Below are 18,110 nucleotides of genomic sequence, written 5' to 3'. Positions count from 1 at the left end.
CAGGAAGACACTATCACGGAGACACTATCACAGGGGGTCACTATCACAGGGGGTCACTATCACAGGGGGGTCACTATCACAGGGAGACACTATCACAGGGAGACACTATCACAGTGGGGTCACTATCACAGGGAGACACTATCACAGGGAGACACTATCACAGGGGTCATTATCACAGGGGTCATTATCACAGGGGGTCATTATCACAGGGGGTCATTATCACAGGGGGTCATTATCACAGGGAGACACTATCACAGGGAGACACTATCACAGGGGTCATTATCACAGGGGTCATTATCACAGGGGGTCATTATCACAGGGAGACATTGTCACAGGGAGACACAACTGCATCAGTCAATGGAATCTGTACTGTTGGTGCATTTAAGGGGAAGCTAAACGCACAAATGATGTAGATAGATAAAACGCAGAATTAGATTTGGAAAGCTGGAAATAACTCAGCTGGTACATAAACACTGGCCTTCAGTTGTTGGGCCGAATGGCCTGCATTTTGCTGTATACTCTGTGTCACCTGATGCATTGTTACTGACCTCAACTACGTTTGCCACTCTGAGAACAGCAACTGGAAAGGACTTTGACAGATCAAGTTTTATTGGATTTCATTTCTATTTGTTCGACTTTTACTTTACCTTTTTACTCCTATGAGTGCCAATGTCCTGGAATCGACTGTACAGAATCCAGTTTGAGATCATTCTTGGATCCCTATCTCAGGACTTCCTCTGAGATCCATCTTCAAAGTATTTTGTCAAGCATCTCTTTTTGAAATGTTCCTAAGTTCAGAGCACAGGCCTGTTACAGCACAGTGCCTGCACTGACAATGACCAACCCTGTCATTTCAGAAGGGACAGGTGTGGATCCTGACAATCTCATACAGGAGCTTTAGGATTTGGAAATGTAAACAGGCTATTTGACCAATCAAGCCTATGCATCTAAGCTACCTAACCTTTTCGCACACTCCTGACTGATTTCCATACGCTTTTTCAAGCGAGCATCTAATTCCATTCTCAAAGCCGTTCCTAACAAGCAGGGCAAGCAAATTCTAGCCTCCACTTTCAGTTTTATTTTTGTGAATGTCATTCAACTTCACTCATCCAGGCACCAGCTCACCCAACTGGCTCGATATGGCATTACCTCATTATCTTCAAGAATTCCACCATGTTACCGCTCAGCATTTCTCAGCTCCTTTGTCAACAGAGTCATAGAGTCATACAGACCCTTCGGTCAAAGCCGTCCATACCGACCAGGTATCCCAAACTGAATTTGTCCCATTTGCCTGTGGTCCATATCTCCCTCCAAAACTTTTCTAATCATGTACCTGTCCTCTTCTGTACATGCACCACCTTCTGCATGAAAAAGTTGCCCCTCAGGTCCCTTTTAGATCTTTCCTCTCTCATCTTAATCCTATACCCTCTCTAACTATGAGTTCCCATCCCAGGTAACATCTGAAAGCATCAATGCTCCACTTGCATCATTGTATTTCTGTCCTTGCTCAACTGAGGTGCCTTAAAGTGCACACAATATGGTAAGTTGTGCCCAGGACAATGCATCAGGATTAATGCATTCTGTTGCACTATAATCCCAACATTGAAACGACATTTAATTTCCTGAAAATTCCACTGGATCACTTCTAAGATTCCATGTAGAAAAGACTCACATTCACACAAAAATCAGCACCACACAAGACGATAATACCATTTGCTCCAAATTAGTTTCAACGTGTTACTTCATTATGAGTGCACCAACGGAAAACAAAAACAGAAACAGAAGGCTGTTCTGCCCTTCGCTGAGGTCATGGCTACATTATCTTCTAATTTCTTGTCCCTTACTATCTTTGAATAATAAATGTCTATCAATTTTCAAATTTAATAATCGTGCTAGCACCAAATCACACTGGTGGATGAGAGTCGCAAACCTTTTGACCACTCTTTCGGAATCAAACTTGGTGATTTTGACTCCTCAATAGGCTGGTTCTAATTTTTAGACTATGGCCCTTGACCTGAGATTCAGTAACATGTGGAAATAGTCTCTCAACCCTATCTGCACCCCTTTTAACATCTTGAAGTCTTCGGTCGAATAATCTCTTCACCTGAATTCCAGAGAAATCATCCTTAATTGGCGTGATTTCTTGTACAAGGTCAGAGGTCACACAACACGCAGGTCATAGTCCAACAGGTGTATTTAAAATCACAAGCTTTCGGAACCTGGCGACGTGTGACTTCTGACCTTGTCCACCCCAGTCCAACCCCGGCACCTCCACATCATGATTTCTTGTAGTCGAACCTTTAGAGTCCGGCTATCGTTTTGGGAAATCAACAATGCATACCTCCAAAGCCAAGAATATCTTTCCTCAAGTCTGGTGCCCAGAACTGTTCACAGTACTGTGTGCTCTAAACAATGCTTTTTAAAGCTGTATCTAACTTCTAGCTGCTCTATTCTAGTTCTCTAGAAGGCAGTTGGCTCTGATTAATTCTGTATTGTTCCTGACATTTCAATGATCTGGACACTTGGCTTTCCAAACCACAGAATCACATAAGTCTGGCATCACAGAAGGAAGTCATTCAGCCTGTTGTGTTTGTACAGCTCTATTACTGCTAGTGCTGATCTCCTATATCCTGAACACCATTTCTACTCAAATAATCTTCTAATGCCTCTCTTGAATGCCTCAATTAAAGCTGCCTCCCCCACATTCCCAGGCAGTGCATTCCAGACCCTAACAACTCACTGAGTGAAAAAGTTTTTCTCACACTGTCCCTGTTTTGTTGTACCTCACTCTCATCTATGTCATCTCAATTCTTTTTGCTTAATGAATGGGAATAGCTTCTCCCTGTCTAATCTCTCCAGCCCGCTCACGATTCTGAACATCTCTCCTTGCAGCTTTCTTCTCTCCAGGGAGAACAGTGCCAACTTTGTCAATCTCTGAACTAACAGTCCATTAAGCCATCACCATTCCACAAATCCTGCAGCACATGTATGAAGTAATTCACACAATAAGAAGATAAGGAGCTATAGGAAGCCTGAATGATCCTGATCAAGATCAAAGTTGAATTGTACTCAACAATACCTTCCCCCACCATCAGAAGTGCTTAACAACTTAGATATCAAACCCCTAGATATCCAAACCCCAGTGGGAGTTGGGGATTCCAAAACCCCCACCCCCATCATTGCAGCTCAAAACGGCTGATTCTTCTTGTCTGATACTTTCAGGCCACTTCCTCCATCCTGGGTAAAGGGGCGACGTTTCCTCAGATCCACCCAGAAAAGCTCCAAGATGTGTGCCAAGCATCGAAAGTTTATTAAACACCAAGTCTTTCTTTCTTATTTGACGGCAGCATGGTGTTGGCGCTTGGACCTGAAGTTTGGTTATAACGGTTACCTGTGTTGAGAGTGTGTTGCTGGAAAAGCACAGCAGGTCAGCCAGCATCCGAGGAGCAGGAGAATCAACGTTTTGGGCCAGAGCCCTTCATCAGGAATGAGGACTCATGAAGGGCTCCGGCCCAAAATGTCGATTCTCCTGCTCCTCGGATGCTGCCTGACCTGCTGTGCTTTTCCAGCAACACTCTCTCAACTCTGATCTCCAGCATCTGCAGTCCTCACTGTCTTCCATAAGTTACCTGCTGATGTAACCTTCTCCTGTTAATGCCAGTGTTCGGGACATTGGCTGCCAGTAGCTGCACATTGGTCAGTCAGCAATGAATTGCTGCAATTTGTGCATTTTCAGCATGAGGCCTGTTGAAAGCTAAATCTTTTCCATTCCTTTCTAAAATATACTTTCAACACATTGAAGTGTGACATCTGTAGTGTGATGGATGCTGTCAAATCTCACACATAAATAGATTTGTTTTCCAGTTTTTGAAAGTTTATAATAAACTTCCAAATTCTGAAGCAGGGAGAAAAATAATTGTGTTTTTTTTAAGTCATTGTCTCTCACCCATGTATTGCCTCTTTGCTAAGTGATAAGGCACCAGCAGCGATTACAGAACAAGGTGCTGAAACAGCCAGGCATTTTAACAACGGAGGTGTTTGCTACAGTATTTATGGTGCTGACTCATGGTATCCCAGTTACTCAGCAGTCTATGGGTTAATGGATTTAACAACACAGTGTTTTTGGACCACACAGTGGAAGTGCTGGCTTTCCCCTTTATCTGCCCTTCATCCTGTATATATCTCCTACTCAAACATAGAGTCATACATCATGGAAACAGACCCTTCGGTCCAACCAGTCCATGCCAACCAGAATCCCAAACTAAACTAGCCCCATTTGCCTGCAGTTGGCCCATATCCCTCTAAACCTTCCCTCTCCATGTACCTGTCCAAATGTCTTTTAAATGTTGTAACTGTACCGGCATCTACCACTTCCTTTGGCAGTTTGTTCGACATACAGACCACCTTGTGTGTGAAAACGCAGCCCCTCAAGTCCCTTGTAAATCTTTCCCCTCTCATCTTAAAACTGCACCCCCTAGTTTTGAACTCCCCCACCCTGGGGAAAAGACCTTGGCTATTCACCTTATCTAATCCCCTCGTGATTTATAAACTTCTATGAGGTCACCCATCAGTAAAGAAAGTCCCAGTTAATTAAACTTCCTTTTTGTTAAACTAAGCCATGTTTGCCTATCCTCCTTCGTGTGCGCTGATGTTTTACTGGTGGAACTTTTAGTGAGTCATTTGTCATGGCTATACGTGTCTCAATTTTAAATTTTTCATCCTTGTCTTTAATTCTCTCCATGCCTCCACCCCCAAAACTACCTCACCTCCTCCATCTCTGTAACCTCCTTGAGCCTTGAACTCAGAACCTCTGAGGAGCCTCAGTAGCAGTTACCCCCACCATTGATGGCCATGTTGAGGTATGAAGCTCATGAACTGCCCCCTCTTCCTCGGCCTTTCTAACTGTCCCTCCTTAAAACCTACCCCTTCAGGGAAGTCGGTGACCACCTGCTCTATTATCTCCTTAGGTGGCTCAGTGTCAAATGTTGCTTTGCTACAATCCTGCAGAAATCATGTGGAGATTTCTTTTTCACATTAGTGGGTGCTACATAGACACAAGTTGCTGTTGCAGACTTCCAAGTTTCGTTTTCAGGGGTTCTGCTGAGGGGACAATCGTAGCATTGTACACGTCAAATGCACACTTCGATTGTAAGTTTAGTTTTAGCTTTAAGTTTGCTATAGAATATCTGTCAGGAAAAAACATCTGGGGATTGAGGCCCCACCTTCGTCCTGCTATAGTTCATCCTTTGGCACTTGACCAGAGGTGGCTCTGGTCCAAACTGTTCAATGTGGTTCACACTAACCCTGGTGGTTTCACTCCTGAGTTAGGCTCACACCAGGTCGAGTGGGACTGTCCCTTTGTGTGCTGCTTTATCCTCTCAGTGACCCGACTGTCAAACAGCATCATTTCAAGCCTCTGGCAGGGACGGGGAGGTTTGCTAATGGAGCTGTGGTTGTAATTGAGATACCTAAACAGCAGATTTGAGACGAGTTAGGATTCATTTGTGAGAAACAACTTGATGAGATCCCAACGCCCATTTTAATGGCTATTGGACGCAGATCATAGAATCCCTACAGTGTGGAAACAGGCCATTCGGCCCATCGAGTCCACACTAACCCTGCAAAGAGCATCCCACCCAGACCCACCCTGTACCCTATCCCTGTAACCCTGCGTTTCCCATGGCTAACCCACCTAGCCTACACATCCCTGAACATTATGGGTAATTTACTATCCGAAAGTGAGGACTGCAGGTGCTGGAGATCAGACACAAGATTAGAGTGGTGCTGGAAAAGCACAGCAGGTCAGGCAGCAGCTGAGGAGCAGGAAAATCGGCGTTTTGGGCATGAGCCCTTCATCAGGAATTAGGCTGGGAGCCTCCGGGGTGGAAAGATAAATGGGAGGGACAACTTACTATGGCCAATCCACCCCAACCTGCACATCTTTGGACTGTGGGAGGAAACCCACACAGACACAGGGACAATGTGCAAACTCCACACAGACAGTCGCTTGAGGATGAAATCAAACCCAGGTCCCTGGCGCTACGTGGCAGCAGTGCTAATGACTGAGCCGCCATGTAAACCTCTTCAGTAAATCAACATTCTCCACAGCTCTGATTGCAGTTGGCAACTTGAGTAAACTCTAACCAGCCTTGGGGCAGCATTAAAGGGCAGAGTGTCCTGTAAGTGGATCAGAGATGGGCTCTGAGGGTTCATAGAAGCTGGCACATGTTGGACGGCAGTGTCCATTGATGTGGACTGCGTGAGGCTGGTGCCCATGGAGTGTGCCCTGAGATGCTGGCACCCAGTGACCAAGATGGACCTCCTTCGGAGCAAGCAGCCCACATAACTGCTCTGACTCGCTCTGGCATGCTCCGGCACACTGTGACCCACTCTGACCAGTTCTGACCCACTCTGACCCGCTCAGACCTGCTCTAACCTTCTCTGACCCGCTCTGACCCTTTCTGACCTGCTCTAACTCACTCTGGCCTGCTCTAGCCTGCTCTGACCTGCTCTGACCTGCTCTAGCCCACTCTGAGGAGAAAGTGAGGTCTGCAGATGCTGGAGATCAAAGTTGAAACTTTATTGCTGGAACAGCACAGCAGGTCAGGCAGCATCCAGGGAACAGGAGATTCGACGTTTCGGGCACAGGCCCTTCTTCAGGAATGAAGAAGGGCCTGTGCCCGAAACGTCGAATCTCCTGTTCCCTGGATGCTGCCTGACCTGCTGTGCTGTTCCAGCAATAAAGTTTCAACTAGCCCACTCTGACCCACTCTGGACTGTTCTGGCCTGCTCTGACCTGCTCTGACTCACTCTGGCCTGCTCTGACCTGCTCTGACCAGTTCTGACCTGCTATAGCCCACTTTGACCTGCTCTGACCCGCTCTGGCCTGCTCTGACCTGCACTGGCCTGCCCTAACCCACTCTGGCCCATTCTGGCCTGTTCTGACTCGCTCCGACCCACTTTGACCCGCTATGTCCCGCTATGACCTGCTCTAAGCTGCTCTGACTCGCTCTGACCTGCTATGTCCCGCTCTGACCCACTATGTCCTGCTGTGACCCACTCTGACCAGCTCTGACCCACTCTGACCCGCTATGTCCTGCTGTGACCCACTCTGACCAGCTCTGACCAGGTCTGACCTGGTCTGGCCCGCTATGACACACTCTGACCTGGTCTGACCCGCTATGACTCACTCTGACCTGGTCTGACCCACTCTGACCCGCTCTGACTCTCTTTGACTCGCTCTGACCCGCCCCATGTCAAAGATTCTCAGCCTTCAGTTTGTTTGGTGTGTTTGGTCAGAGAGGGAGCTGAATATTAATGAGATGAGCAGTGCCTTTAATAAAGTATGTAACAAGCTGTAATCCCTCTTAATTGGCAACCCATTGGTGCCCAGCAAGAACCTCCCCACACTGCTCAGCGAAAGATGCAGCAAGAGGCTCCCAACATGGGGATGAACCTGACTGGAAGTCTCATCTGATTCCGCCACAAATCTCCTCATAGCCCACATTGCTCAGACCCCTACAAGTGCCTGCCCTGACTGCATTTCCTTTTGCATTTTAACTTGGGCAGCAGTATTTCTCAATGGCTCTGACGTTTCTATAGATCTGAGTTAAGTCACAATTACTGTACACTTCGGCCCTGTGTAGCTCAGACTGACTCACAAAGCCTGTGGAACCTGCACTCACTCCTTCCTAGACAAGGGGCTAATGCCAGTGGCTGGAATGATAACAGAAACTCTGTGGAGCTGTTAGACTGGTCTAACTCACTCTGTTCACTCCTGCACAGAAACATGCTCTATCATCATGAGTATTCAGTTATTTGAAACACACGGTTAAATCTTTTGGCTACACGTTTTTCAAAATATTGATTTTCCTGGAGTGACTAATTTTAATTGGGAAGAAGATAAATCATATAACAGCTTTACTGTAAATCCGACTATTCACATTACAGTCTGAATTACAAAGTGTATTCATTTACCTGCAACACATCTGCGAGAAACAATGAACACAACGTCTCATCATAATCTGGAGTTTTGATAATTATTCACTAATCAGGTATGCACCTAAGTCGGACTAACAGGATTGACAAGTCAGATACAGTGAGCACTCCAACAATAATGATGGTGACTTGTGTAGCTCTGTTAAGGTTGGAAAGGGACACTGTGCACATGATGAGAGCTCAGCACGATGGAAGATTGAGCTGTATTTCCATATCACCACTGTGACTTTTGATTTATATTTGATTTGGAACAAAACTATTGCAGCACACACTGTAACATGTTTGAATGTGGGACCTGGGGTTAAGTCTAAAGTCATCATCAGTTGAAACTTTATTGCTGGAACAGCACAGCAGGTCAGGCAGCATCCAGGGAACAGGAGATTCGACGTTTCGGGCACAGGCCCTTCTTCAGGAATGAGCAGAGAGTGTTCAGCAGGAGAAGATAAAAGGTAGGGAGGAGGGACTTGGAGGAGGGGCGTTGGAAATGTGATAGGTGGAAAGAGGTCAAGGTGAGGGTGATAGGTCGGAGTAGGATGGAGGCGGAGAGGTCAAGAAGAAGACTGCAGGTCAGGAAGGCGGTGCCGGGCTGGAGGGATCCGGCTGAGACAAGGTGGGGGGATGGGGGATGAAGAAACTGGTGAAGTCCAAGTTCATCCCCTGTGGTTGGAGGGTTCCCAGTCGGAAGATAAGACGCTCCTCCTCCGACCGTTGCGTAGTTGTGGTTTGGCGGTGGATGAGTCCAATGACCTGCATATCCTCGGTGGAGTGGGAGGGGGAGTTGAAATGCTGTGCTACAGGTTGGTTGGGTTGGTTCGTCCGGGTGGCCCAGAGGTGCTCTCTGAATCGCTCCGCAAGTAGGCGGCCTGTCTCCCCAATATAGAGGAGGCCACACCGGCTGCAGCGGATGCAGTAGATGATGTGGGTGGAGGTGCAGGTGAATCTGTGGCGGATATGGAAGTTTCCTTTGGGGCCTTGGAGAGAAGTGAGGGGGGAGGTGTGGGCGCAAGTGTTGCACCTCCTGCGGTTGCAAGGGAAGGTGCCGGGAGTGGAGGTTGGGTCGGTGGGGGGTGTGGATCTGACAAGGGAGTCGCGGAGGGAGTGGTCTCTACGGAAAGCTGATAGGGGAGGGGAGGGAAATATATCCTTGGTGCTGGGGTCTGTTTGGAGGTGGCGGAAGTGACGGCAGATGATGCGCTGTACATGGAGATTGGTGGGGTGGTAGGTGAGGACCAGTGGGGTTCTGTCCTGGTGGCGGTTGGAGGGGCGGGGCTCAAGGGCGGAGGAGCGGGAAGTGGAGGAGATGCGGTGGAGGGCACCGTCGACCACGTCGGGGGGGAAATTGCGGTCCTTGAAGAAGGAGGCCATCTGTGTTGTATCCGACCTATCACCCTCACCTTGACCTCTTTCCACCTATCACATTTCCAACGCCCCTCCTCCAAGTCCCTCCTCCCTACCTTTTATCTTCTCCTGCTGAACACTCTCTGCTCATTCCTGAAGAAGGGCCTGTGCCCGAAACGTCGAATCTCCTGTTCCCTGGATGCTGCCTGACCTGCTGTGCTGTTCCAGCAATAAAGTTTCAACTTTGATCTCCAGCATCTGCAGACCTCACTTTCTCCTTAAAGTCATCATCATCCAACCAGACCATAGGGCTGCTCTCTCATATGTGAGAGACAGAGAGAGAGAGATAGAGAGAGGAAGAGAGTGAGAGAAAGACAGAGAGAGAGTTGGTGGTTAGGATGAGGACCTGAGGGTCACCATGCCTCAGCCGAGGGGAGAGGTTGAGAAGGAGAGTCCTTCATAGTCACGTCAGCCAGTGCGGGGATTGAACCTATGCTATTGGCATCGCCAACCAGCTGCCTGAACTAGCTAACCCCCCGAGTTAAGCCTAGCCCTTGGTTAAGTCTTGGCGTTGAGCTTTTCTCAGCCTGGTGTTTCACTCTGGTTCAGTGCTTGTGGCAAACTGAATGTCCCATTGACACAGACACACCACAAGGGCAATGTATCTTGGGAATTTAAATTCAATTAAAACAAATAGATCCGCAATTTAAAAAAGCTGGTCTCAGCAATGGTGTAACAATGTAATAGTGCAACCGTGTAATAGTGTAACCGTGTAATAGTGTAACCATGCAATGGTGCAATGGCGAGAATTAAACTGTGAACTGGGTGTAAAATTCCATCCGATGCAATAAGAAACCCGCCATCCTTATCTGGTCAGACCAATATGTAAATCCAGACACACAGCAGTGTGATTGACTCTTGACCACTCGTTGAGATGGTTATGGTCAAGAGGCAGCTCAAGGGCAATTGAGAGTGATCAATACATGCTGGTCTTGCCAGTCAATATCCTATTAACTTTTCAAAAATGTAGACTTTTGTTTCAGTGATTTTTCCAAATAACTCTAATATACTTAGTATGGTATTTTCTGGGAACGAATCAGAGTGCTTATTTCCCAGTTGCTGGGGAGAATTTCCAATGGCACATGTACAACTCATCCACACCACACACCAAAGTCTGCCTGATAACACTATCAGCAATACCGCAGGCACCTGCTATTTCCCAATATCAGGAAGAGTTTACCAAAGATTTAGCCCTTCAACATTGGGAAGGGAAGAAAGATTCAAAAATAAGTGTTGATGCCCTGACTGCTATCATTAAGACCATAAGAAATAGGAACAGAAGTAGACCATTCGGCCCCTCATCCCTGCTCCATCATTCAGCAGGATCATGGCTGGCCTGATATTCCTCACATCCACTTTCCTGCATTTTCCCCTAATCCTTGGTTTTCCTCCTAATCCTATCAATTCAGCCTTAAATATACAAAAGGACTCAGCCCTCACAAATCTCTTTTTCAATTAGTTCTAAAGACTCATAACCCTCTCAGAGAAAAAAAAAAAATCCTCCACATTGATGTCCCTTTACTCTGAGACGATGCTGCCTGCCCCTAGATTCTCCCATGATGTGGATAAATTCACCAGAGTCTTACCAGACCATGAGCTGCTCTCTCACTCGACCAGAGGGTCCCCATGCCTCAGGCGAGGGGAGAGGTTGAGAAGGAGACTCCTTCATGGTGACCTCAGCCAGTGCGGGGATTGAACCCACATTGTTGGTGTCACTCTGCACCAAGAAACTGTCCGGATAATTGAGATACCCAGCCCAGCTGAGTAACAAAACATTAATTATTAAATCCAGCAAGTTTTAATGTGCGATTAAAAACAAATCTGGATTGTTCCAATCACCAGAAAGAATCTGATACCCTGCAAATTCAGAATCTTTTCAGGACCAAAATGGGGCATTGTTTTTATAACGTCAGGAATCATCATTTTGGGGACAATCTGAAGCCTGGTGATATAAATAGTGTGACGGTTAGTGGTAGCTGTTTTGTACGTGTCCTGTTCAGATCAGATTATCAAGTATTTCTGATGGATTGAGTCAGCTTTGCTGCCAGTTCTATATATATCTTTACGTCCTTTATTGGACAGGGAAATGGATGAAAATAATATCGGCGTTTAAGACTGGATGGCCATCCTTCTCCAAACCTTACTGAGGAAGAAAAATCGAAAACCTTCAGTCACATACATCTATGTACAAGCAAAGTACTACAGATGCCGGAATTCTTTAACAAATAGAGAGAGTGTGGGAAAAACTCAACACGTCTGGCAGCATTTGTGGAGAGAGAAACAGAGTTTAGAGTCTGGTTTTGAAACTGGAGTTTGGTGGTCAAAGAGTCCTGAAGAAGTCATAAGTCTCGGAATCAAAACATTAACTCTGTTTCTCTCTCCACAGATGCTGCCAGACCTGCTGAGCTTTTCCAGCAATCACTCTTTAATGTTTCTGATTTCCAGCATCCACAACTCATTCGGTTTTGATATCGTCAGATGGTAGCTGCTTGACTGTGCAATCATGGCATTGCATTGAAATTGACAAATGGTTCACACCATTATTGCAATTACAGGCTGCTCAATGCTGGTTACATGGACATCTTTCACAAAAATGTCTTTTTTTCTTAAATCAACCAGGTCCAAAGCATTTTGACACATCTTCAGCCTAGGTCCGACTTCAAATTGGACTACCTAGCTCAGAGGTAAGGACACTGTCACTACATCACAACAGCCTTCATTCTGAGCGGGGGTGGTGTATTTTCCACACATTAACAGCACAAAACCTCTAATTTTATAACTAAATTACTAACGTTTTTAAAGTTATAAACCACACAGCACCAGGTTATAGTCCAACAGGCTTATTTGGAAGCTTTCAGAACACTGATGAAGGAGCAGCATTCTGAAAGCTAGTGCTGCCAAATAAACCTGGTGCTGTGTGATGTTTCTACTTTGCCCACCCCAATCCAACAGCAATACCTTCTCAGAATGCTTTTAAACTCATTCCTCTGCGATGTTCCTGACCTACGGTAATGATCAGAGATCTCTTCAATCAATTGCTATCTTAAAGGGGCCACTGTCAATGCTGGAGAGACCCCAAGCTTCTGTATTGCAGAGATATCAATAGCATCCCATGTGGCCAAATTAACATGGCAATTGTAGCATCCACAGCAAAGGGGACTTGGTAGAACATATAACGCAGCAGTGACTGAACCAGAGGAGCCTTGGCAGGGTAGATGTGGGATGGGTGAAGCTGCTTGGGAGACAACATGGTCAGAGGTCACTGTTTCCAAAAAAGAGGGTCATTCATATCAGAAAGAAATAAGGAGGTTTTTTTTCTCTTACAGAGGACCATGAGCCTTTGGAACTTTCTTCCTCAAATGCCAATGGAGACAGCATACAGCACGGAAACAGACCCTTCGGTCCAACTTGTCCATGCTGACCATCTTCCCAAACTAAACTAGTCCCACCTGCCTGCTCCTGGCCCACATCCCTCTGAATCTTTCCTATTCATGTGCTTATCCAAATGTCTTTTAAATGTTGTAATTGTACCCAGATCCATCACTCCCTCAGGATGTTCATTCCACACGTGAACCACCTTCTGTGTCAAAACTTTGCCTCTCTCGTGTTTTTTAAATCTCTCAACTTAAAAATGTGTCCCCTCAGTTTGAAACCCCCATCCTTGGGAAAGACACCTATCTGTACCCCTCATATTTTATACATTTCTATCAGGTCGGCTCTCAAATTCCTAAGCCCCAGTGAAGAATGTCCCAGCCTTCCTTTACAATCCAAACCTTCCATACCTGGCAATATTTTTAAGGGAAAAGTAAATAGATTCTTGATAGGCGAGGGGGTGGAAGGTTCTCAGGGTAGGCAAGAATCAGAGCAGCCATGATCTGATTGAATGCCAGAACAGGTTTCAGAGGCTGAATGGTCTCCTCCTGCTCCTAGCTCATGGCCAATGTATGAAAACCGCCCTGAGGTTTCCAGAACAGAATTGGGCACATTCTGAAAACCTGCTGGCTAGTCACAATGCGACTGTAATTCAGGACCGACTGACCACCAACCAAGTGGAACCTACCCCACTCCCATCAAACCCGTTAGCACCAGGAAGAGAAAACAGGGAACAAGTACGGACAAGTAAAGTTATGTCAAATTGCTCGAGCAATCTAGAACCCTCTAGGGACACAGGTTCGAAACCCACCACAGCAATTTTAATTCAACAAAACTCTGTAATAAAAGGCGAGTATATTGGTGACCGTGTAATCACTGTCTATTGTCAGAAAAACCCATCTGCTTCACATTTGTCCTTCAGGGAAAGAAATCTGCCATCCTTTCCTAGTCTGGCCTATATGGGAACCCAGACCCACAGTAATGTGGTTGACTCTTAACTGCCCTCGGGGCAATTGGGGATGGGCAATAAATGTTAGTGTGACAGTGACACTCACTTCCCATGAATGAACAAAAAACACATTTACAACACACGGCTAACACTGAAAACAATGATGTGAGGGGAGATTGTTGGAAAACAAGTTTTAAAGTGTTGACCTGTTGACATAAGTGGACATCCTCCTTTTTAATTACCATAACTGTGACTTCCCTCTCAGTGAAAGTTTTCTTCCACTGCTTAGGACATGTGTTTCTAGTTAATTCTAATTTTTGTTTTTAATTTTCAAACTTTTTTTTTGCCATATTGCATGAGCTGCTCTTGGCCACTTTACCCAAGGGATTTTTTTTCTCTCTTTAAATACAGTTTTAATTTATGTTCTGACCACAACAAAAAAGTCTTCTGCCTTGAGAAGGCAACCTTTATTGCTAATGTATTGTGGAAGGAATCCAGTCCATATTTTCACTGTCACAGCTGAATTAGTTTGTGTGTATGATGTAAGAGTAAATTAATTGCAAGGGCTATAAGACTGGAGTGGATTCTTTGGAATATAAGTTTGCTTATAGGATAGCTTTGTATCAAAAAGCCTTGTAAATTTTACAAACTTTGGTAGAGAAAATAACATTTCATTGAAAAATTAGGGTGCTTTCAGACTCAAACGCTACCATCGTTCTTGAATTCTACGATCGTTTATCCTTCAAAATGGTATGTCCTTAGTTGTAATTCTTCATTAATTAATGCTTCACATTGTAAACCATCCCCTAGTGCTGCTCTATTCTACAAACATAGAAGTCTTGCTGAAAAATAACATGTTTTGTCAAAGCTATTTTTACTGACCCATCAGGACAAATTTGCAAGAATACCAATTCAACTGAGAAACCAACATTTCTACTGTCATTTTTCAGCAAGACTCAAGTTCTGAACCACTACATGACTCTTTATATAAGTGTAAGCTGTTTCTGTTATCATAAGGATGTTTAGAAACCTTTCCATCTTTTCTTGTGTCCCATGGAGTGGACTAGAGAACCATGCAGCAGGCCAGCACCTGCAGTTCTTGTTATGCAATAGAGTTCAATATTTACTATTTAATGATGCTTCCAAAACTTTTGGTTTAGTCCAATAGGTTTATTTGAAATTACAAGCTTTCAGAGTACTGCTCCTTCATCATCTGACTTTATATGTTTCTATGAGATCCCTCACCCGTCATTCTCCTACATTCCAGGGAGTACAAGCCCAGTTGATCCAGCCTTTCCTCATATGTCAGTCCTGCCATTCCCGGAATCAGTCTGGTGAACTTTCGCTGGCAGCAATGCCCTTCCTCAGACTGGAAGACCAAAACTGCACACAATACTTAAGTGTGGTATCAGCAAGGCCCTGTATAACTGCAGGAAGACATCCTTACTCTGATACTCAAAGCCTCTCACTATGAAGGCCAGCATGCCATTAGCTTTCCTCGCTGCCTGCTCCAGCTCTATTTAGTGAGATAGATGTGCTTTAGTCTGTTGTAAGCTGCCAGGTAAAGTGATGATCTGACTGATGTTGACTTGGAGCTACCTCTATTGATTGGTGCTTTTCAATCTGCAGACTTGGCTGAGCAGAAATCAGACTCACTTACTGAACAGTTTCCTAGAACGCTCATCAAAAGAGACTTTAAAACACCTTCAGTCGACAGAAGCCAGCTGCCAGCTTTTCATGTTATCCTGAGAGGAAGGGACAGCTCCAACTGTGCACTAAAGGAACCGTCAGCTTTTGTGGGGTTTGGAGCTTTGAGTCAAGTCCCTTTCACAGGGGCAGGTTGGATAAAAGCAGATGATACACAGTTGTATCACTAGAGGGTCCTTGCTCATCATGTCTACCCATCTGCGAGTTACTCGAAAGCAGGAAGATCTATTCCAGCCTTCATCCCAGACTTTCTGTGGAATGGCTACCTAATTTTCCTGGCCAACATTCCAACTCTCGGACCTGGGCGCCCGTACTGCTTTTCTGACTGTCTGCAGGAAATCTCTGCTCCTAAGGGAAAGCAGCCATTCACTGACTCTGAAGAGTCAATGCTCAGTCCTTCAAACATCTCCAGGACAGGGATTCCAGTCCAGCAGTTGAGAAATGGAGAGCACCAGGAAGGTGGAGATCTCCAGGTACAGTCACAGAGAAATGAGGAAACCGTAACCCTGGAGTGAGATAGGGGCAACAGCTGTGTAAATCCAGCCCAATGCAGTATGCCACTTTTACAATTAACCAAGAGGCAAGCAAAAATCCATGTTAAAAGGATTTTAATGTATTTAATTTGTTCTGTGTGGACTTCTCTCCAATAAAGTTGACCTCAAATTGACGATGATTGTAAAGCGAAGAGTTCATCACTCTAAAGAGTCAATCTTAACTTAGTGGCAGTGTGCACGACACCGAGAGTGTGCACAATACAGAGAATACACAGAGCGTGCACAATTCTGGCCTGGTCTATTCTGCATAAGTCAATGATTTTGTAAAATGAAACTTACCTTCTGTGACATTTTCTAATGTGTCAACAAATTCTTCCTCTTTCCAGCTGGCGAAAGAACAACAGTCATACAACAGGAGCAGGTGTTATGTATCATTCTTAGGAAGGTTTCATAATTGCACAGCACTGAAGGAGGCCATTTGGCCCATTGGGTCAGTTACAGTTGTGTGAAATAACAATCCAGTAAATCCCATTGGAATGCCATCTTCCCAACTTTTTCAGACAGTGAATCCAGAGTAAACATGGTTGCTGCAATTAGTTACGATACCAACCTTTCTCTTCAGTATGTGAACATTTATTTGAGGGCTTTAATAAAATATCTTTCATGGGGTGAGGGTGTCACTGGCTGGCCAGCATTTGTTACCCATGCTTAGTTCCCCTCGAGAAGTTGATGTTGTGCTGTCTTCTCGAACTGCTGCAGTCCCTGTGCTGTAGTCAGACCCAAAATGCTATTGTAGGGGGAAGCAATTCCAGGATTTTGATCCAGTGACAACGAAGGAACGGCAATGTATTTCCAAATCAGGATGGTGAGGGGCTTGGAGGGGAACTTGCGGAGGATGGTGTTCCCATGTATCTGCTGCCCTTGTCCTTCTAGATGATAGCGGTCATGGGTTTGGAAGGTGCTGTCTCAGGAATCTTGCTGTATTGTTGTAAATCACACACACACTCCTGCTACTGAGTGAAGGGAATAAATATTAAAGTTGGGGAGTGGAGCATGTTTGTAACCACACAGTATTTCTACAGTTCAACTACTGGTCATTGGCAACTCCAAGATGAGTACAGTGGGGGATTCGGTGATGGCAATGCCCTTGGATGGCAAGGAGGGGGAGGTGGTCAGATTTTCTCTTGTTGGCGAGGGCTAATTCCTGGGCACTTATGTGACTTGAATGCTACTTGCCACTTATCAACTCGAGCCTGGATGTTGTGACATCAGTTCAATCCATGCCCCGCAAGGCTCCCATGAAAGAAAGCGCGCATTGCACTAAACGTGGAGATGCCAATGATGAGTGGTGCGGAGCAGGGTAAGGAGTGGACATTCTGCTCAGGCAGATAAACAGATGCTGGACATTGGTGACAATGGATAACCTGAATGGTAACATGTAGGGAGAAGCAACTCCCATCGAAAATGGGAATGAAAATATGTTAATTGGCATAAAGATCAACTTCCAGAAATAGTTATCCCCAGATGTTGGCAAAGCTGGAGGAAGGTTGGGAGGATGTTGGGTGGGCAGTATTTGTGAGGGAGTTTCTTTTTAAAGGGATGGTATTGTCTCTTTTAATTAGTCAGAGAAACAAATCTCACACTAATGAGCACTTTCTGCAAAACAAGGAAATAAAGCGAAAACTGAGGCCAGGATTTAAAACGGAAACAGTTTTGTCAACAATACAAACAAAAGCAATGGAAAAAAAAGTGCAGAGCCCAAACACTGGCTACTAGAAACTGGCTCTTTTTTTCTTTCTATGTGTTTAATCACACTCCATTCAGCATGTTTAAAAAAAAATATCAGCTTCCAAAGGCTTTGAAACAGCTGCAGTGAACTGTACAAACAGGAGCTGCCTGTCGTCTTTTCCTCTGAGCTATCAGCAGCACAGAGGGTGAAAAAAACACACATAAAGCATGAAAGCTGAATTATTAAATTCCAGGAAAAACCATCACCAACAACTGACGGGAGATGAGAGATGAAATTTCCAGAGAAGGGTTTAGGGGGCATTTGTGTCTCCTAAGGACTCACTGGCACCTTCTGGTCCATTTGTAAGGGTCACCCCTCTTGCATTTTACCTAGTGAACTCTGCCTTTGAGGTTGTTGGGGGTTAAGGCCTGGGAAAGACCTACCTCACCCCGCATCGGGTATC

The 18,110-nt window shown here is 45.4% G+C and overlaps 1 protein-coding gene and 1 long non-coding RNA gene across 15 annotated transcripts in view; one reads left to right on the top strand and one right to left on the bottom strand.

Annotated features, from left to right (window-relative positions):
- LOC122540449 (uncharacterized) overlaps nt 1–16,080 on the top strand; it is a 39,063-nt gene extending 22,983 nt beyond the window's left edge. The window contains exons 2-3 of the long non-coding RNA XR_006309308.2: nt 12,016–12,080; nt 15,347–16,080. This is a non-coding gene — a long non-coding RNA (uncharacterized LOC122540449). The remainder of the gene's footprint in view (nt 1–12,015; nt 12,081–15,346) is intronic.
- The window catches only part of casz1 (castor zinc finger 1), a 402,949-nt gene that overhangs the window by 299,806 nt on the left and 85,033 nt on the right, over nt 1–18,110 (bottom strand). The gene's annotated exons all lie outside the window — the stretch shown is intronic.

The sequence above is a fragment of the Chiloscyllium plagiosum genome, unplaced genomic scaffold (genome assembly GCF_037043375.1).
Source record: "Chiloscyllium plagiosum isolate Xiang-an unplaced genomic scaffold, Cpla_swu_hap1 HiC_scaffold_37, whole genome shotgun sequence".
Classification (NCBI taxonomy): Eukaryota; Metazoa; Chordata; class Chondrichthyes; order Orectolobiformes; family Hemiscylliidae; genus Chiloscyllium; species Chiloscyllium plagiosum.
Note: the sequence above shows the minus strand (reverse complement) of the source record. Positions and strands in the feature narration are given on the sequence as shown.